General features: G+C 39.8%; 2 protein-coding genes across 3 annotated transcripts in view; both read right to left on the bottom strand.

Moving 5' to 3' along the window:
• Window positions 1–20,454, bottom strand: part of SAMSN1 (SAM domain, SH3 domain and nuclear localization signals 1) — a 383,350-nt gene that overhangs the window by 316,857 nt on the left and 46,039 nt on the right. The gene's annotated exons all lie outside the window — the stretch shown is intronic.
• Window positions 1–20,454, bottom strand: part of NRIP1 (nuclear receptor interacting protein 1) — a 76,507-nt gene that overhangs the window by 10,095 nt on the left and 45,958 nt on the right. Inside the window, exon 3 of one of the 2 annotated variants that reach the window (XR_014015982.1) lies at window positions 17,444–17,460. The exons of the other annotated variant lie outside the window; for it this stretch is intronic. The gene's annotated coding sequence lies outside the window, so the exon portion shown is untranslated. Of the gene's footprint in view, window positions 1–17,443; window positions 17,461–20,454 lie in introns of those variants that run through there. 2 annotated transcript variants of the gene reach the window in all.

The following is a 20,454-nucleotide window of genomic DNA, read 5'->3' as shown; positions in this document are numbered from 1 at the left end:
CTGAGGTGGCTCTGCTCTTTCTTTTTAATTATCTGAGGTCAGGAAGTTAATAATACCAGAAATCCCCAGTGGAGACCTCTTGTGCACTGTGTGAACTTTAAACTTGCTCATTTTTTTTTAAGGGTAAAAAGTTCAGTAAAAACACAGTGGACTTTTCCTCTTAGCCTCCACCCATTCATCCCCCAAGGTCAAAAGTTGAACTGTAAAACAGGAACCCTTGTTCTCTGATCCACATTTAAACAGATCACTTATTAAAGGGTAAACATTCTAAATGCAAGCCAAGATCCAAAGTGAATCTGTTCAATAAAAATAAAAATATTGTAATAAAATGAGTCTTTGATCTTTATCACTTGCCTTGGAGTTGAACATCCGAATTTATTTTATTTTTTGAATCTCAGAGAAAGAGCAGTCACAAAAGCTCTTTCCCAACCTATCTCTGCCCTGAGATTGGCATATCTGGAAAAGATAAACCTAAGACATTTTTTAAATAATTGTGTTTACAGTCTTATATTAAGACAATTTCTACAACTAATTCTACACCATTTATGTTTGTTTGTTTGTTTGTTTTGTTCAAACAGGAGTTCAAGTGTGGTTCAAATCTGAAAGGTTTAAAGGACTGAGGAATTCAAAGGTGTTTGCTGAAAATGATGGGGGACGTGGAGAGGATAAAGAAATGGATGAATCAACCCAATGAACCTCATGGGAATTAGGAATAGACTGTATTTGAAATCTTCGAAATGTTAAAGCTCAAACATGAAGCCAAGAGGACAGCTGTAGAGCTCTAAATCCGTACAGCCGACCCTCCATATCCGAGGGCTCCACATCTTCAGATTCAGCCAACGGCAAATCAAAACTATTCAGGGGCTTCCCTGGTGGCGCAGTGGTTGAGAGTCTGCCTGCCGGTGTGGGGGACGCAGGTTCCTGCCCCGGTCCGGGAAGATCCCACATGACGCGGAGCAGCTGGGCCTGTGAGCCATGGCCGCTGAGCCTGCGCGTCCGGAGCCTGTGCTCCACAACGGGAGAGGCCACAACAGTGAGAGGCCCGCGTACCGCAAAAAAAAAAAAAAAAAATCAAAAAAAAAAATTCCAGAATGTCCCACACATGTCAAGGGATGACTATATTTACTTCATAAGGATAAGACTAGCTTTCTTAAAGTAACCATGGCACATTTAAGAAGTATGGAAGAGCCAACTAAATATTAACCCAATCCAACCAGCTTGCTTAGAAAAACTCCCTAAACCAACATCATATTAAGCTGCTATTTCATGCAACTCCTAAGTGTCCTTTTATAATAAAGTAAATGATATATGTGTCCATTCTTTTCATTGCATGCCCTTTGGGAACTCTTTGTTTAAAAAAAAAAAAAAGCCAAATCTGTGAAAGCACCTTTCTCATAATTTATCCAAATGAGAATAATACCACCTGCTTGCCTACCTTAATAATTTTTGTACAGTCTAATGAGAAAATCACAGAAAACAGTGAGAACCTTGAAATAAAGATATATAATGAGCACATTCATAATAAATACCTCTCACTGATGTTTGTTTTGACAAATGTCAGTTAAGTTCTTGGACTTTCTGATTAATTTTAATACAAATTAAAACTAGAAGATACAGCTCAAAGAAGTTGTGACCTAGGCCCATTTACACTGTAATTCTCACAGTATCCTCTGGGACTCCTGGATGCAGCTGGATGACCCAGACCCAGGAATAACTAACCAGGAAGGAAGTGGGGAGAGCACATGAGACTACTTCCTCTTGTTAGGAAGGACTCCCCTCTCAACAGTTGTAAGGAAGGGTGGAAATTCCTTATGAGTCAAAGTATGACTTCAAAGTAAAGGATGGAATTTGAGAGACGTGATCATATTGAGTAGGATGTTGACCAAAAGGAAGTCACTGAATTTAGAAGAGGGAACAGGGAAAATCAGGTATTAAATCAGAAGATGAAGGGCATATGGACACTGCTCACTTAGGCTGGTGTTACATTCATGAGAATAACTTCTGGTTTCAATTCATCTTGTGAATATATTCCCATGAATATTTATGGTTCTTCTTTTTTATTTTTAAGTCACCACATTGTATTTGAGCTAGTTGTTTTCAGCCTTCTGTCTGACTGAATTCCGTATTTTTTTTTCCTGCAAACTACTTCCTTTTATAAGAGGCTATTATAGGGTAAGACCATGTTGTGTTATGGGCATACTTATCCTAAATGTTCTCATAGGATAGAAATAGGACTGGATCCATATAACATCAACCATACAGAACACTGTGAGGCGTGTATTACAGGTGGTATGAACAAAGTGCCATGACAACCCTGGGTCTTTGCCACGTTTTCTCATGCCCCCTTGCCTTACACATTCTGATCCCTCTTCCTGGAATAACCCACTTGTCCTTGATCCCTGGGACCCTGTACTCTGCCTCAGTACTGTTCTTCCTTCACACCTCACCTCCCTCTCCCTCTCTGAATGCAAGTGTCCCTTCCACAGCAATCTGTGCAAGCAGTGATATCAGAGTAATTGTCTCACTGTATTGTAATGTGTAGTTAATTTTGCAGCCTCCAGCAATAACTTACAATCAGATTGAGAGGGAGAACTCCCATGCAATTCCTTGGGAGGTCCTTCTTCCAAAATACTGAATGAAACCTGATAGGAACAGGATTCAGTGTATACCTTAATGGATGGCAAAGGTAAGCTGAGACTCAACACGGTCTATGACAGCCTGAATTCACGCAGTCCTGCCAGCTCTCTGAAACACCATGAGCACAGCAGTTCTCAACTCTGGCTGTGCTTTCATATCACCTGGGAACTTTAAAATATCCTTGATGTCAGGGTCCCAGCCCTAGAAATTTTGAATTAATTGAACTGAGGTAGAGCAGGATCATTAGGGTATTCAAATGCCCCTGGGTGATACCTGTGACAATGAGAACTGAAGAATGAGGGGCACTGCACAGGAAGATGCTGTGAAATGCATCCAGAAATCACCAGTGCCACTGAGAGTCACAAATGGACTGTCAAGTTACGTATACCTTATTTTCACAATTCTCTTGAAGAATAAGTCACTCTCCCATCTAAACTGATTTAGCAATTCTCTATTATCCTCAGGATAAAATCAAACATCTTGGCCAGCCAACATATTACACTAGCCTCTCCACAAAATGGTCCCATCTTTTTCTTCTTCCTTATTAGTATCGTTTGTGCTCGAGTCATGCAAAACTGCTTGCTATTCCCTAAATGTGCCACGCAAACCCTTCTTATATCTTCCCATGCGTCTGCTCTTAGGAATACCTTTCCTCTTGTTCCTCCAGGTAATTCATATTCATACTTCAAGAGCCAGATCAGGCTAGTCTTTCTCTGAATTCCTTTACTAGTGTTGCTGGTTTTATAAAGTGCTTCTCTTCTGCGATGCACACAACTACATTCACTGCCCAGTCATAGCAGTTAGCACATTGGCTGAAACCAGCTCTCTATCAATCACTGATGTATTGTTTTAGATTCCCAAGAGCAGAAAGTGTGTCATTTTTCTGGACCCACTTTTCCCCTGTATCCAGCATAGTGTTTGACACATGGTAAGTGCTATGTGAATGGCGGTTGAATAAATGGATAGAAGGATAGACAGATGGACAATAGAAAGATGATCATATAAATAACTCCTTTATCTATTTAACATCTAGAAGGACTCTCACGATGCTCATCATTGATGAGAGAGAATAATAACTTCCTGTTAGATTTATTTCATATTCATCTTCCAGAGGTTGGAGACCCAGAAGCCTGAGCCAATTATAGAAATCTGAGACTCCAGGCCAGGGCAAGTGGCCCCAGAAAAAAGGGTTACAGTCATGGTTTCCTTGGTTATGTTAGGATTTTCTAGATAAAAAAATAGAAGCAAAACATTGAGTCATGTAGTGTTTCAAAACTGTGACATTTCTAGATGGTTGGTTAGTCCTGAGCCACGTCACTTTCCATTTGCTCTTTCCTCCCCTCACATTGGCCTTGGCTGCTTCTTCATAGAATCACAATCAGTATAAATGAATTTGCTCCTCCTCTCCCAACTCGGGTTCCAGCTGAAACTAAATTATGAGTTCATAGCTTCTTAAAGCTAAAAGAAATTTTAGGGATCATCTCATGCAACTCCTCCATTTTGCAGACCTAGAAGCACTTGGGGGAGGTTCAGGGAATGCACAGTCTATGGCAATTACCAGTGTAGCTGGGTGGTTCTGAGCCTCATCAGCATAGGAAGGCCAATGAGATCACATCAACTGAAACATCCAAATCACTTAGGAACTTGGGTTCCCTCTTAAGAACTTCTCTCTTTCCACAAAGCCCCAGGGAGAGAGTCTATGTATGCTCAGAAACAAGCCACTTGATGTTCCTTGTCCCTGGCCCTTTCCCTAAGGCCTGTTGCTCACTGGTTCCCTGCTCTGGGTCCCCCTCTGAGCATAGCCCTCCCTGTGTACTACTGTCTTCTGTAGAAGTGCTCCCAGGCTGCTGCACAGTAGTATCTTTTTTCGGGAGGGGGGACTGGTTGACAGAGTGAGAGGAAGGGTGGGGTTAGGGAAAGGAAGGGTGTTAAAAGACATAAGAATAAACTCTCCCCCAGCTTTTGAGCTGCACATTGTTATTGGTGAGCCAGAGCTCTACAATCCAGTGCTCTAGAATTTGGCTCTAAAATCATATCTGGATTCCAAACTTTTCCCTGCCACTTGCTATCTCTTTGACCTTCAGCGAGATATGAAACCTTTCTGAACCTGAATTTCTATTTTTTCCTTCTTTATTATAGTGGAAATGATCATTCCTTCTTCATAAGATTGTTGGGAGAAGTAAATGAAATACTGTCTTAATGTATCAGGTGCTTAGCATAGTGCTAGAAGTTGGTAAGCACTCAACAAATGGTATAGACATTATTATTTTCAACTTCATCATTCTTATCACTGTCACTTTAGTTATTCATTGAAATAGCTTCTTTGGCCTCTAACCCTGATTTCAGTTGGGTCTTAATGGCAGTCCCTCAGGCCAGCTGGGGGAAAGCAATGTCTCCCCAACCTCTTCTTTTCTCCCTCACTGCCCTTCCCGCACCTGTACTCAACACTCATTTTTCCTCCTTTTCTCCACCCCAAGCAGTTTGGTTATCAGTTGGTACAAAGAGCTCCTCACATAGCCAAATTTTCATCCTGTTAGAATATCAGCTAAGATATCTCCATTGTTGTACTATCAAAGTCAGCCTATACTTCTGAAATAATGGAGTCTTTTATTAAATTCCAGTTTTCAATATAGGGGGAAAATATATTTATATATATGTTTTGGTGTTCAATTTCCTCCAAAGAAGCTCTTCCCTTCTAAAGAAATAGAGTTCTACCTTGATGTGTGGTTTCCCGGAGAGAGTATCTCTCACCTTTAACCATGCCAGTGAGAACAATACCCTGGCAGTGAGCACAGCAAAAGATGGAAAAAACCCGAGGCCCTGGGTAACTTGGTGCTTGTCCACCCAGTTACTCTGATACGTCTGGACTGTTTGGGCCATGGTGTTTAGAGATCTCTGCTCTCCTCAGAGCCTGACATACCAAGTAGTGTAGTTTCTAAACATGGCAAGAAGAACATCTACTCTCATGATGTTTAGACTTCAATGCAAGCCTAAAATACAATGTTTAGTTAAAATATTAATACTGGTTATATTCCCACAAAGAGGTTGGGGAAGCAAACATCTTCCCATTCCCAATATAGAAGCTTTCAAAATTTGGTATTGCAAAAGATTTCAAGATCTCTGACCCAGCCAAGAATTAAACATTCATGGTCACCCTCTTGTTATTAACTGAAGAAAGAGACACAGATCAAAACAGGGAAACTATGTGCTTTATACAAATAATTTGTATAAGCAATAATTCAAGTCACTTTTTTTTTTACCATACTTCATTCAGATTTCTTTTGCTTTTTTTTTAAAAAAATTTTATTTTTATTTATTTATGGCTGTGTTGGGTCTTCGTTTCTGTGCGAGGGCTTTCTCTAGTTGTGGCAAGTGGGGGCCACTCCTCATCGCGGTGCGCGGGCCTCTCATTATCGCGGCCTCTCTTGTTGCGGAGCACAGGCTCCAGACGCGCAGGCTCAGTAACTGTGGCTCACGGGGCCAGCTGCTCCGCGGCATGTGGGATCTTCCCAGACCAGGGCCCGAACCCATGTCCCCTGCATTGGCAGGTAGATTCTCAACCACTGCACCACCAGGGAAGCCCTCAAGTCACTTTTTAATTGCAAATAGATATGGACTAATTCACCCTTCAAGCAAATTAGGGGTCTTTAGATCAAACAAGGAAGACTTATATTGAAATAACTGGAGAGATTGCCCCAAATGCTATTAGTCTTATAGTCCCAATAACAGGGAAAAGATTTACTAGCTCGGGCTTAGGGTAAGACTGGGCAGCTCAGCTTAGTTCAGACATCTAAATCAGTTGTGGGATTAACCTAGACTGTACCCAGACTGACAGCCTTGATTTATATATTTTTTATTATATATTTTTATATTATATGCTTGATTATATATATTTGACTGGATTTATATAATTTACGAATCAGAGCCCTGGAATGAGATCAGGCTTCAAGACTGAGGATACCAGTTGTATCTGATAAGGGGTGAATATCCAAATTGTATAAACAAATCACACAACTCAATATCAAAAAACCAAACAATCTGATTAAAAAATGGGCAGAGGACCTAGATAGACATTTCTCCAAAGAAGACATACAGATAGATGGTTAACAGACACACGAAAAGATGCTCAACATCACTAATCATCAGGCAAATGCAAATCACAGCCACAATGAGATATCACCTTACCCTTGTCAGAATGGCTGTTATCAAAAGGACAAGTAACAAATGTTGGGGAAGATGTAGAGAAAAGGGAACCCTTGTGTGCTGTTGTTGGAAATGTAAATTGGTGCAGCATCTATGGAAAACAGTATGGAGATTCCTCAAAGATTTTCACATTAGAACTACCATACAGTCCCACAATTTCACTACTGGGTATTTAGCCAAAGAAAACAAAAACACTAATTCCAAAAGATATATGCACCCCTTTGTTCACTGCAGCATTATTTACAATAACAAAGATATGGAAGCAACCTAAATGACGTCCATTGATAGAGAAGTGGATAAAGAAGTGGTGATACACACACACATGCACACACACACACACACACACACACACACTAGAATATTACTCAGACATAAAAAAGAACAAAATTGTGCCATTTGCAACAACATCAATAGACCTGGAGGATATTATGCTAAGTGAAACAGGTCCGACAGAGAAAGACAAATACCATATGGTCACACTTATATGTAGAGTCTGAAAAACAAAACAACCAAATAAACAAAACAAAACAGAAACAGACATATAGATATAGAAAGCAAACTGGTGGTTTCCAGAGGGGAGAGGAGTGGGTGGTTGGGTGAAATAGGTGAAGGGGATTCAGAGATACAAGCTTCCAATTATAAAATAAATAACTCACAAGAATGTAATATACAGCATAAGGAATACAGTCAATAATACTGTAATAATGTTGTATAGTGACAGATGGTTACTGGATGTGTTGTGGTGATCATTTTGCAGTGTATTTGATTGTCAGATCACTATGCTGTACACTTGAAACTAACATAATATTGTACCTCAACTATACTTTAATTAAAAGAAAAGAAAAGACTGAAGACACTAGGCTCCATGTGACCAGAGATCCCATGCCAGGGGAGAGTAAGTTAAAAATAGACACAGGTAGCTATGTATGACTCCGTTTTGTGAGCTTACAGGCCTCCAAGGGGCAAAATTGCTGATTTGATTCCAAAATGTTGTATTTATCTTATCAGAAAGAACTACTAAGCAGAATGATTTGCCCAAGAGAATATACGGTCACCACAGAGTGGAGAAGTGACGTCTTATCATCCAAATAATTATTTAAGCCTATATCTTTTTACTCAAGATTTTAATGATGAAATTATTAGAAAAACTAGTACGTTTTTATGGTTTTTTTAATGGTACCTATCAGTACCATAAATAATGACTTTTCCATGCTTTTTTTTTTTTTTTTTTTTTTTGCGGTACGCAGGCCTCTCACTGTTGCGACCTCTCCTGTTGCGGAGCACAGGCTCCGGACGCGCAGGCTCAGCGGCCATGGCTCACGGGCCTAGTCGCTCCACGGCATGTGGGATCTTCCCGGACCGCGGCACAAACCCGCGTCCCCTGCATCGGCAGGCGGACTCTCAAACACTGCGCTACCAGGGAAGCCCTCCATGCATTATTTTTGTCTTCATTTCTTTTAAGTTTAAATGTTTCTCCCCAATTTTCTTAGATCATAGCCTTTGTTTGATAATATTGTGAGATGTATCTGATTTGTTATTCACAGTTGTATAAAGTGTCTTTCCTTTCTCACCATGACATTGCACTATCCTTTATCTAGACATCAGCTCTGTGACAAGTGGTATTTGATATTGTGACTACTCTAACATCCACTGAGTCAAGGGTAATAACACAGTCCTAACAGTTGTTACACACTTATAATGTGTCAGACACCTTCTAGGCATCTTATGTTTATTAACTCATAATGTGCAATGTATATACATATACATGCAAGGTTGTTTCTCACAACAACCTTGAGAAATAGATAATTTTATTATTCTCATGCTACAAATAAGAAACCTGAAGTTAAACAATTCAGCCTGCAGCATGCCACTAAGAAGAAGCAGGGCCAAAACCCAAAACCAGATCATCTAGCCTTGGGATGCAAAATCAACCAGTGGTGCTATCTACGTTTAATCAAGACTATTTGGAAAGAAGTAGTAAAAGTACGTGAGTTAAAATGTTATGGGCTTCCCTAGTGGCGCAGTGGTTGAGAGTCCGCCTGCCGATGCAGGGGACATGGGTTCGTTCCCCGGTCCGAGAAGATCCCACATGCCACGGAACGGCTGGGCCCGTGAGCCATGGCCGCTTAGCCTGCGCGTCCGGAGCCTGTGCTCCGCAACGGGAGAGGCCACAACAGTGAGAGGCCCGCGTACTGCGAGAAAAAAAAAAAGTTATAGAATCTGAGGAGAAAAGACCTGAATATATCAGAGAAAATAGCCCAAACAGATGACTGAACAGAACCACTTCCAAAAGAAGAAGGTTAAGGCATTGGTGAGTAAAAGGCAAACTTCTGAAGCAGAAATCCAGTTGGGCCAGATATCAGACTCACTAGCATATAATCCGCTGGATATGATGTTGTAGGCGGCCAGGAGGGGAATGATAATGTTCGAGGAACACAAGCGCAAAGAGGGTTTTTGTTTGCTTTTGGCAGCACTGAACTCTAGGAAATGATGGGGAAATTCAAATTTCTGAGAACGCTTTTCACAAGAGAGACAGAGATTAGAGTTTCCAATGAAGAAGGCATGCTGCAATCGAAGAAAGCAAAGTGCAATAAAGCTCTCAGGCCAGATCGCATTTATCTGAGTGTTCTGAAGGAAATAACATGTGAAACAGCAGAGATGGATGAGGGCACATACTATGTTTGTAAAAATAACAACTGTTCTTGAAGTTTGTCCAGTTTCTAACACAGAGTCTATATTTTTTAAAAAGGAACCAAGAGAGATTCCAGGAATTCAGTCAAGTGAACTTTGTCTTCATGTTAGGATATTGTTTGGGAAAAAAAAAAAAATCTGAGGACTATACCAAATAAAATCTGGGCACTTGGGGCTTCCCTGGTGGCGCAGTGGTTGAGAGTCTGCCTGCCGATGAGGGGGATGCGGGTTCGTGCCCCTGTCCGGGAAGATCCCACATGCTGCGGAGCGGCTGGGCCCATGAGCCATGGCCGCTGAGCCTGCGCATCCGGAGCCTGTGCTTCACAACGGGAGAGGCCACAGAAGTGAGAGGTCTGCGTACGGAAAAAAAAAAAAAAGAGAGAGAAATCTGGGCACTGAAATTTGGCCAGCTCCCATCAACTCTACAGTCATGGGGGTTTCCACTTCTCCAACCTTAAAACTGATAATGACTAGTTAGAGCAATATCATGTAGTTGCCTTTCAAAAGGTTTGAGAATTAAGAAAGAGGGGCTTGCTTAGATTTAAAACTAGCTAAAGAAATTAGAATCATTTATAGGGTATGTTTATGTCAAAGAATAGAGATGAGTGTGCCTGGAATCTGATGTTGGGATGAAACTACAGTTTCACATTCATTACTTTTTAAATGATAAGGAGGTCTGAGTGAGCCATAAGCAATTGACTCTCATGTGACAGACACTGTGTGGGGCAAGCAGTGCAGAAAGAAATGGTAACCACGTGATTGTATGGTCATCATCGCTAACGTTTATTGAGTGATCACTACACTGGCAGGTGCACTGCTTATTAGTGTTTGAGATCCATTATCTCAGTTATTCTTAGTCTGTGAGTGACAGCATAGCCTACTTCAGAAACATCTGCTATTCAGAAAGAAAAATGTCCTAAGGGGTCAGACAGGATATCAGCCACGGTCAGAGTTCAGATGAGCTCCAAACAAAGCTCATCCAAAATGTTCTGAACAAAACGTGGTCTCCATTTATAACTGAGTGACGCCAAGAGGGTTGTAAAGGAAGCCAAGGATGGAATCTGTTCTCTGCCCCTCAATCCCCGGGACCAGCCAGGAACTCTTATCTTCTAAACCTCCAGATAGTCAGGATGACATTGATTCTAAACTCCATCAGAATCACCGGCCCCGAGACTGGAAAGTTCTTACTGTTTTTTACATTTCCTGGTCCTTAAACCCACTTCCTCACCTAACATCTGTCCCTTGATAATTATAACTCTTTTGTATTTGTTTGTTTCCTGAGTCCTCTGGCTCAGTCTCTTCCCGTGGCCTTCATCTCTGTTGCCCACCTGGGGTTTCAGACCCATGTGGATCTAAAGCCTTGTCTCAAGCTTTGTCTGAAACTTTCCCAGGCCTTTGTCCACAACCTTCTGCCACCCAACCCAGTGCTGACAGACAGAACAATCTGGAGCCCATAAAGATTAGAGCTGTTGGATTAGTTAGTGACCCTTCCCAATTAAAATACTTAGCTCAGGGTTCTTCACACAATGCCCAAAGTACTTTCTGTTCAACAAAGGCTTGTTGACTGAATTTACAGCCTGTGCTGTAACATGAACTGCAGACCAAAGTCCAAATTACAACACATGACCTCTATGGCAAGAAAGAGTGAAAAAATAAAACAACCTTGGACAGATGCCAGATGACGCTGGACCCATGAGAAACTCCAGAGAGAGAAAAATGCACTAAATAGAAATAGCAGTGCACACACCACAGCCTTGCTCTCTGCTCCTTTGTGAACTATGATTCCTCCCCTTCACAAAATTATAAGCCTATTGAGAGTAGGGCACAATGAAGTGTCAAGTGCTGGGTGCCTACCTTCCTCATCATGCCTGTCATCAGGGAACTTGGCAGGAACTGAACTTCCACGTTAACCTTGTGAGTGGCCAAGCACTCACAATAGACTTGAGTACCAAAAAGCCACAGCAAGCAAAGTGTGAAGCATTGTCAACGTCACATCACATCTTGACAATTATTTGGAAAAGAATCTTTCTGCATTTTCATCTTATGTATAAATTATTCTATACAGTCTCTCTTTGTCATTACCCAAGTCTGGTTTCTTCCCAGTCAAAGCCTGTCTCTAGCTCTTCAAGGAGCTTACTTTTCCTCTTGGTTTCTCTAAGCAACAGCTCTCCCTAATGCCTGGTGTGATGGCTAGGTTATGTGTCAACTTGGCTAGACTATAGTACTTAGTTATTCAAATCATAATCTAGGTGTTGCTGTGGAGGTATTTTGTAGATGTGGTTAACATCTATGATCAGTTGCTTTAAGTAAGGGAGACTATCCTCAACAATGGGGGTGGGTCACATTCAATCAGTCAAAAGGCCTAAGGGCAAAACTAAGTTTTCCCTGGGGAAGAAGAAATTCTGTCTCATGTTTGCAAGATCAGCTCCTGTCCAAGAGTTTCCAGACTGCCAAACTGCCCCCTCCCCACAGATTTTGAATATACCAGCCTCTAAAATCAGAAAAGCCAATTACTGAAATGAATCTCTTTATAGATAAAATCATACATATATATAAGCTTTTTATATATTATATATGTTTCTATATATACATATATAAGTTCCCTCACTTCCCTTGCTTATAAATATCAGAGTTCCAGCAGCAAAAATCATTTATCCTCAATATTTCAAATGAATAGAGTTTAATGAAGGAACCATGAAATTGAAGTGTGAGCAGAGTTAAGGAAACAAAGAAGGGAAGGTTACACACCAGAGACTAGAGACAGAGGGAAGCAGTTACCACCACAGGGCTGAAGGGGCAAGGGGAGGAAGGAGCTGGGTCCACAGCCCAGTGAAAGCCGAGCCTTGAGCAGAGCCTCCTCCCAGCCTCCCTGCTTCAGGGGAGGATGCTGTATGAAGGGAGCAGGGAAGAAAGCTCTGACCTCTCTCTCCTCTTGCTCTGTAATCTCCTGTCCAGTGAGTCAGCCTGCAGGTGGTACAACCCAAACAGAAGCCAGCCAGGAAGGGAGCCTGGGAGAAACTGTTAGTAGGAATCAAACTCCAAGGGCACAGACCAAGCAAACAGGGGAGAATGCATCTTGGGTGGAGAGGGGGCCAAGCAGAAAATATCCATGACAACCTGTTTCTCCTAAGACTCAAGCTACAAGTTCATACCAGTTTCCAGCTTTCATAAAAGACTCGTTTTAATTTAACTTCTTACTTACTAATCTACCATATCCAATTAATCCCTATTTTTTTCTTATTCAGTCCTATCATTTTCCCTCATTCCAAGTCTTATTTTTTATTAGTCAGTTACATTCACAATATCCCATAATTTAATTGCTCTCCCTACAATATTTATCTCTTTTATCAAGCTCCCTCTGAACCCCCAACTCAATTTTAATCGATTAATAAAGATACACACATCCATTTACAGGGAAAGCATAGACAACAATATTTTATAAAAGAATCTATATATGTACAGTAGGCTTGGGGCTAAATATTTTATACCCATCAGATTATAATCTACCACAATTTGGAGAACATAAAGTATGTATTCCAAAATACGTGTTAAATGGGATAATTTTCTTTCCTTATGTGTTCATCTCCATATGATTAAAAAAAGGAGACTTCTCATATCTCATTTATTATGGTGGAAGAGAGAAAAGGTCCTATTGTTATGTATAGGCAAGGCGCTAACTATAGAAGACACATATGCGGTTATCTGTCCAGCCCTCTCAGGTGGGAATTGCCTGTCTTCCTCACCGCATTTATGAGGTTATCATAAACTGTTCTAGGGCAACAATGGATTGGCCCAGTAGTAAACACTAGACTCAAGATGACATCATCATAATCCCTACCCCAGACCTCATCTTCCTAGCCAAAGCTTATAAATCCCAGCCGGGCACCTGATACAAATGGGAAATTGGAATACATCCTTGAGAATATTTATCTAGAACTGGTAGTCATTCTTTGGGTTCCTGAACTATGATGTGTAAAACTAAGAGGCCAACTATCAGTAACCACATATTCCGTCATGTGGAACAGAAAAGTGGAGGCAATAAGAGAGAGAAAGAGAAAGAGAGAGAGAGACAGAGAGAGAGAGGGAAATAAAGCATAACCCAGAAAATCAAAGAGGCAAGAACCACACGGAGTCCTAATGGTGTTAGGTCTCTATTTCCAGTTCTGCCTCAAATCCAGATGCATTTCTACCTTGGGTCGTCTAAAGCCCCCACTTTGCTTAAAATCGTTTTTAGTTGGATTCTGTCACACTAAGCCAAAGAGTGCTGATAAAAAAAAATGCCCACCATTTAAACTCATTGAATGGAAGGATGAGCTTCAAAGAGATCAATGGACTTGTCAGGCACATGTAGAAAAACTTATGAAAGAAAAATTCAAACCACACTTACTAATTTCTTGCCAATGATTCTGATGGGCTAATTTTCTATTTCTACGATCTTGTCTTCAGGGGCAGGGAAATTTAAACCTATCTTTCCCATTGGGCTTTACACTAGGAACAACAATGGACCTTAAATGATTCTAAAGCATGGAATCCTAGGTGGAACAAGAGCACGATTATATTGAATCCTCATTTTAAAACTAAGTGAGTCATATTTCTCCTACAACACTTTGAAGTAGAGTGAACACAGTACAAAATCCAAAATAAAGGCAGTTACTGAAGTACAACATGATCAGCCCTGTCACAAAACAACTAGTATGATTGTGTCAGATGTTCAGGGCCACCATAGGGACAGAAAGGATCTCTATCAATCCTAGTTTCTATTTCTCATCTGAGTTTTCTACAGTCTCTAAAATATCAATATCTGCTCTGTTTAAAGGAAACATAAATCTAGTAAATAAGAAAATACATGAATTAATAAAGGGTCTAACTCATCTGTTCCATTTTTAGCACCGATAAGGGAAGGACCAAAGGACAAGTATCTAGCACAATGGCCATAGTTGAGTAAAGCTTACAAATACATTACAGGCAGTACAAAATAACTAAGGTTCCTAAGAAGGGAAACGCCCTAGGGAGCCAATACTAGGAGCTTCTTCATGTATAGAGTACTATAGTCTTGTGTTTAGGAAGTTGAGTTTTGGAGCTGGACTGCTTCGTTTCCAGTCTTCAGTCTGCCATTTATTATCTATATGACCTTGATCAAATCATTTATCTCTGTGCCTCAGTTTCTTAATCTGTAAAGCAGGAATAAAAACAGGGGTCCCACAAGTTGTAGTTGAGGATAGTAAATGAGTTCATAGATTTTATGCACTTGGAAAAAAACCTGCCAGACAGTAAGCACTAAATAGATGTTAGCTCTTATTATTAAGAGGTCATGAATCACTTAGGTCTGTACCTTGAAATAAAGCACACACACATACAAACACACACACACATACACATATCTTGGTTATTTAAATTAAAAAGAAAACATAAATTAACAGAGTAAATTTTCATTAAAGCAGCTAATGGCATAGTATCGATCAGCTGGGAGAATGAGTTTATTTCACACATTATTTCTAGTATTGTTCCTCATAAAACAGTAGGACCTCATTAGATACATACATTTAAAGGGAACATTAAAAATATATGATGTATAACCACACAGTTTGCTTAACGTTGCTTTTTGAAATTATTACTATTCAAGTTATTGTTAGTTTAAGGGGACTGTGTGAATGATTTTCTCAAGGAAATCAATAACCCTGTTTGTTCAGTCCCTTGAGATCACTGGGTCATAGCAACTACCAGTATTCAGACGTTTGGGAACTGTTCAGGGAAAACGCAGCAGCTTTGAAGTATCCTCAAGTATGAGAAGGGCATGAAGAAACAATTAATCATAAACAAGTCATTAAAATTAAAAGTATATTCTTAAGTAGTTTCTTGATTAAGAACAAATGCTTCATTAATCTGGAACATATTGACTTGAGAACACAAGTAAAGTCAAAGAGAGTAATGACTGACATGACATGGAACACAACATGCTGTGTGTTCCCATCTCAAAAGCTTTAGAAGAACAGACTCCCCAAAAGGTCACTAGACACAGTGAATTGAACAGGAAATCCAGTGTCACCCAATGATGCAAAGGTAAATTTTCAAAAATCTAGACAACAGAGAACATTGTGTACCAGCATCGCTGAAACTTTCCATCTATAGATTGAGTGCTGTCCATTTATTTCAGAATGAAAGTAAGTCTAAACCTAAGATCTAAAAAATAAAAATAAAAAACAAAAATACATATGTTTATAAAAAATAATAAGGCATCTAATTTTAAAGAAACTTAGTGTCCTTCTCCCCTATCCCCGTCTCCCAAGTCTTAGTTAGATTTGTGAACAGAAGTTAAAAACCAACACAAATAGCTTTGAAGATAATTCTAACAACATAATTGGATGTGAATTTTCTTTGGACCAGACTCAAGTGGCATTTCTTAAAGGAGCATATGGTACTGGGAAAATAAAATAATAGATGCCCATCAATATGAGATGTGTATAAAAAATCACATACATAATTTTAAAAAACAGATCAGACTTTAAAATTAAACATCCATACGAGGATGACTATGCAGTTTTTTAAGGACTAAATCTTGTTTGGAAACAACCATTAAAATATACCATATATTCTTCTGAAAAGCTTCATGATTTCTAGTCCATGGAGTAAGGGACTTTTTTGGTCTCAATCACTGCTAAATCCTCAGAACAGTGCTTAGGGCATAATCAATGCTCCTCATGTATTTGATGAAGAAAGCACTTCAACCATGGCTGAAACTATAGCTTGGATATGTATGTTGTGATCTGTAATTTTTACAATTAGTTTCAGGCCCTTACACTCTGCAGCTGGCCCCTTACCCACGTCATTCTACACCTTTCCTATACCCAGCATGATTTTCACAGAGATGTCTCCTCACAATGAAGAGAAAGAAAATATCATGAAGGATGGTAGTAGTTTTAGATGAATATCATGTGCAAAAGACTTCCCAAATGCCATTTTCTATAGTGTGGTGCAAAAAGTTATGATAATTTTTCCAGGACCGGAGTAAATTCTTCTGAAGTCAATCAAAATTTCATATCATTTTCAGGGTCAGATTCCAGGTAGAACACAACATTATCCTTACTTAAATCGTATACTTCATTTTAAACTTCAAAACAAGGGAAAGACAAAATTTTTCTAGAAAGATGAAGCGGTGGTACAAAGAGAAAGAAGAGACATTACTTGCAACAACTATAATCAGACTTTATTTTTAGTAATATTTGAACTCTACTTTTCCCAAGGTTTTAATCTTAAAAGCAGGATGGATAAAGAGCCAGCACAAGAACATTTCCTATTTATTAAATGTACACCCATTTTGTGTAGAATACAAATTATGATAGCCCATGTGCATGAGAAATGAACAATCTAGTTACAGGGATACGTCTAGTAATCAGGAAACATAATCATATACTTCCTCATAATATCTTAAGTATTAAATTGTGTAGAACAAATTCTAAATGGTCTAAAGATGAGAGATAATTCCAGCACCTAGCACATTGTCCAGCATATATTAGACATGCAATAAATACTTGATAGGTCACTGAAAGCTTGAATGAATGAGTAAATGAATGAATGAATGAATGCTTTTAGGAGTGAATCCTGTTTACAGTCCTGGAGGATGACGTCCAGCACTTGGTTGATGTTTCCGCAAATGACATTTCAATTTTTCCTACCTCTCCATCTTCATGCACATGACAGAAACTGTATCAACCTTGTATAGAAAAGATGGAAAGGTAAAAAATCCAATTGACCTCTTCATAGTATTGGTGGTCTTGGAGGCTCATATTGCAGTGACTCATGTGGCCTGACCAATCAGATTCTTCCTGTTAGGAATTCATTCGAAGAGACTCAGAGGGTTGTGATCAATAGGCTGTTTGCATTGGAGCCTAAGGCCATGCGAGATCAAGGCCAGGGCAGCCATCTGAGGCTCTGTGGAAAAATAAGCAAAAGAAGCCAGTAGAAATGAGAGAGAACTAGAATAAAAGCAGATTAAAAGGCAAAGTCCAGAAAAACATGGTCCTTGAAAGAGAGACAGCTTGAGAGAGGTGGACTCTGTTTGGAGAGAAGGGTTGCCTCAGTCCTGCAGCTTCAAGTGTTCAGTTGTATCTGGATTGCAGGAAGACCTCTTTCCCTCATTTGAATTAAACTACTTTGGATCAGTTTCTATTCCTTATGATTAAAGGAGCCCAATTTAAACACTTAACTTTTGGTCATTTATTCTTTTTTCCCATTGTAATTTGCTAATATTGTCTTTCCCTAACTGTAGATAATATAAATATTGGCTTAGAAGTTCTTTCTTAAAGTCTTTTTAACTATTTGGTTACGCTAAGAGAGTTCACTTTCTTTCGTAATATTTCACAGCAATTCCAAGAGAAAAGGTGAATTTATTGTTCCTGTGAGTTTCTATTCTGTTCAAATTTTTAAATTCAAAAAATTTAAATTGTTATAAACCAAACTAAGCATACAAGAATACTATCCATAACTTTGAAGAGAATGCTTCAGGCTAGCGGCAGATATGTTTATAAAAACAAAATATTTCATCAGTCTTATAGAGCTTTTGCGTGAACTTAGCAAATGTAGCATTTATACAAGGCCCAAGTACCACTGGAAAAGTTCTAAAAATAATTCATTATCCAGGGCTTCCCTGGTGGTGCAGTGGTTAAGAATCCACCTGCCAATGCAGGGGACATGGGTTCGAGCCCTGGTCCAGGAAGATCCCACATGCTGCAGAGCAACAAATCCTGTGCTCCACAACTGCTGAGCCTATGCTCTAGAGCCCGCAAGCCACAACTACTGAGCCCGTGTGCCACAACTACTGAAGCCGCATGACTAGAGCCTGTGCTCTGCAGCAAGAGAAGCCACCACAATGAGAAGCCCGCACACCACAATGAAGAGTAGCCCCCCATCGCCACAACTAAAGAAAGCCCACATGCAGCAGCAAAGACCCAATGCAGCCAAAAATAAATAAATAAATTTATAAAATTTAAAAAAAAATAAGAAAAGAAAAAGAAAACAGTTTGGCAAAAAAAAAAAAAAAAAAAGAAGAAGAAGAAGAAGAAGAATTCATTATCCAGTTTTTCATGTCTACAATGCAAGGACAAGTTTGAACAGAATATTCTGTCCAGTTTTTTTTTTTTTAAGTGCTTTGTTAAAACAGCTTGGGGTATCACCGTTTGAAAGTTAACCCCTGGTATATGTTTGGCTGTTGTGTGTTTTTGTTTTGTTTTGTTTGTTTAATTTGCACATCTTGGTCATTTGAATGATCTAGGTGATCTGAAGCTGTTTGCAATAGAACATCCAAACCTTCATCCCCAAAGTACGTGGAACTAGACCTATCAGGATAAGGCAGGTGAGGAAGGAGCCTCCCTAACCCTGCTGCCAGCAGCTTTCTGTAGTTTGCTCCCAGAGGCCTCATTAGGAAGAGATGCCAGGTTACGTGCTCAATGAGGAGATAGATCCTTGAGTCCTTTCTTACACCCAGAGTGTCTGGGTGAGAACCAAAGACCTCTGAGAGTGTGACCTATGACCAGTGATGCTTAAGAGAAGCACATGCTAAAAGGAAGTGAAAGGTACTTGATCTTTTGGTGACCTCATCACGTATAGGAGATAGAAAGCGAATAGTCTTGTTCTTGGAATACTTATTCTACTAAGATTTAGCAAAACAGCTTGACAAGTAGGTTACTAGGTTTCCTGCTAGGACTCGAGCCATAAGACTGCAAACAAACCCCCCAAAGGAAGAATAGATCGAGGTATTCATGCTATAATCAAAAGGGTAACTATTTATATGCACAGACAGAGCCCAAATCACATCTAAAATTTTCCATCTTGCACATCAGATTTGACGTAGAAAAAAGTAAATTTATAAAAGTTATAAAAGAAAAATTGAAAAATTTTGAAGTATGAAAAAGTATTGTACCTGGAATTTCAAATCTAATTCCAAACTGTGACTAATGGATGTACTGCATGTTTCTGGCTTCAAACCATATGTCACTGGAAGTGCAGAAAGGAGATTTTGAAAAGCATCTTCCCTTATCGTAAATATTTGCATTTTGACAGATTTCCAGGTTTTTTTTTCCACCCATGTAATGGACCCAACATTCTCTTCCTCTTTCTTTATTTATCAAACTCCAATGTTCTCAGACTTCAGTCTGCAACTGGAATGAAGGTGCATTAATATCTGCATACAAAGTTACAGGTTTCTCTCTGCTACCTGCTTATAGTCTTAGGCCCGGAAGAGTTTTCCTACCACGCAAGAAATTCTGGCACATTCCAGTGTCTTGAGTATTGAAAAATCAGCTGGTTGTGCTCGTTCAGACTCTCCTGGTTTTTTGCCAGGTCCATGGGGCATCAGGGTGCCTGCCTATCTGAGGTCACTGACCCTTAAGGAGAATATGACTTCATCCAGTACAGCTGCTGGTGTTCCCAATATTACACAGCCCTGGGGTACCATCCTGGCACTATCTTTCCTTCTTAGAAAAGATTTCCAATTCCTTTAGGAATTAGAAATATTCACAGAGCTATCCATTGCCCCCATCCCATCAAGGAAAGAGATGCCATATTATCCTCTACATTTTCTTCATTTTCATCTCCCAAAGCCCTCTCAGGTCTTCAGACACAAAACTTCCTCCTCTCTCCTCCTTTCTCCAAATGCAAATCAGACATGCAAATATATGCCTGGGAGGGTTGCTGAATCCAAAAAGCTGTTCTCAGTTTAGGCTTAGAAAAGACCACAATCTACATCTACATTTGCCCCTTTGGAACACCAGACTGCAATAGTTAATAAAGATGAGATGCAGAGTCACCTTTATACCTTAGGCTTTTGTATTTTCAGTAAGATGAGCACCATGGTTCCTTCCAGCTTGCCAAAATAATTGAATGGAAATGTGCTGAACTAGGGGTAAAACTTTGTGCTGGCAGGTAAAA

This window comes from Mesoplodon bidens (assembly GCF_964165515.1).
Source record: "Mesoplodon bidens genome assembly, chromosome: 5".
NCBI lineage: Eukaryota > Metazoa > Chordata > Mammalia > Artiodactyla > Ziphiidae > Mesoplodon > Mesoplodon bidens.
Note: the sequence above shows the minus strand (reverse complement) of the source record. Positions and strands in the feature narration are given on the sequence as shown.